This window comes from Sinocyclocheilus rhinocerous, unplaced genomic scaffold, assembly GCF_001515625.1.
Source record: "Sinocyclocheilus rhinocerous isolate Xijiao unplaced genomic scaffold, SAMN03320098_v1.1 scaffold103, whole genome shotgun sequence".
Lineage (NCBI taxonomy): Eukaryota > Metazoa > Chordata > Actinopteri > Cypriniformes > Cyprinidae > Sinocyclocheilus > Sinocyclocheilus rhinocerous.
This window is the reverse complement of record NW_015629204.1, coordinates 683,310-684,711: the sequence shown is the minus strand read 5'-3', so window position 1 is coordinate 684,711 and position 1,402 is coordinate 683,310. Positions and strand designations below refer to the sequence as shown.

The 1,402-nt window shown below is 30.6% G+C and overlaps 1 long non-coding RNA gene across 1 annotated transcript in view; it reads left to right on the top strand.

The window, feature by feature from the left end:
• LOC107738855 (uncharacterized) overlaps positions 1 to 1,111 on the top strand; it is a 2,445-nt gene extending 1,334 nt beyond the window's left edge. Inside the window, exon 3 of the long non-coding RNA XR_001639937.1 lies at positions 1,049 to 1,111. This is a non-coding gene — a long non-coding RNA (uncharacterized LOC107738855). The remainder of the gene's footprint in view (positions 1 to 1,048) is intronic.
• Positions 1,112 to 1,402: the final 291 nt, after the last annotated feature.

Here is a 1,402-nt window from a genome sequence, read left to right as displayed (position 1 = left end):
AGCTTGTAACACTCTAAAGAGAAAGGAAAACTTGAAATCGCATCATATGACCCCTTTAAAAAAACAAGGGGGAAAAAAGGGATTTTTTTTTTTAAAGGGATAGTTCACCCAAAAAATTTTAATCATGTCACAACTAACAGCATTGGTTGCACTAATTTTGCTATGTCAGGTCACTAGAAATGGCGTCTTTATCCCTACACATTTAACTAAAATAAATATTTACACTACTGTTTAAAAGTTTGGGGTCAGTATGTTTTTTTTTATTTATTATTATTATTATTGAAATAAATGAATACTTTTATTCAGAAAAGATACATTCAATTAATCAAATGTGACATGATCATGTCAGGATCATGTGACACTGAAGACTGGAGTAATGATGCTGAAAATTCAGCTTTGATCACAGAAATAAATTACATTTTAAAATATTATTCCAAATTATACCAATCCCAAACTGTATATAAAAACAAATCAGAACTGTAAAAAAAATAAATACATAAATAAAATAATTAATCAAACAATGGTTCAGGATTTTCAAGTAATTATTAGGTAATAAAGCATCCAAATATGCAAAAAAAATTTAAAATAAATAAATAATTAATTATAATACTGCTTCTACTACTACTAATAATAAAGAAATTGCCAGCCCAGCTGTAGAACAGATTAAAAAATACTACAAAGATGAATTAAAATTAGTCAACAGGAAACAGGATGAAGTTTGCAATCCCAAACTGTATATAAAAACAAATCAGAACTGTAAAAAAAATAAATACATAAATAAAATAATTAATCAAACAATGGTTCAGGATTTTCAAGTAATTATTAGGTAAAAAAGCATCCAAATATGCAAAAAAAAAAAAAAATTATTAATTATAATACTGCTTCTACTGCTACTAATAATAAAGAAAGAAATTGCCAGCCCAGCTGTAGAACAGATTAAAAAATACTACAAAGATGAATTAAAATTAGTCACCAGGAAACAGGATGAAGTTTGTATTTTACGGAGTCTGTCGTGGGCTCTTCTTGATTTCTGCTTCTCTCCACTCAGGTAACTCCTCGCCCCCCTTTCGTCTCCTGTTTCCTAAGCTTCTCTGTCCCCTGCCCCTCATAAAATAATGTTCTTTTTAGCAGCATCATATGACCCCTTTAACAGTTCTGACTAAGGCTACGTTTACACGGCAACAATGTAGTCAAAAACGGAAAAGTTTTCCCCTTGCGTTTTAAAAAAGTTTTACGTATACACGACAACGTTTTTAAAACGATTCGTGTTTACACATATCAGCGAAAATGGCCAAAAACGCTGTATTACGTACGCGACGATTATATGATGTATATGATGCGTCTCCGCTGTTGGTTGTAATATTGGTGAAGTAAATCCACACTTTGCTGAAGAAGCGTTAGA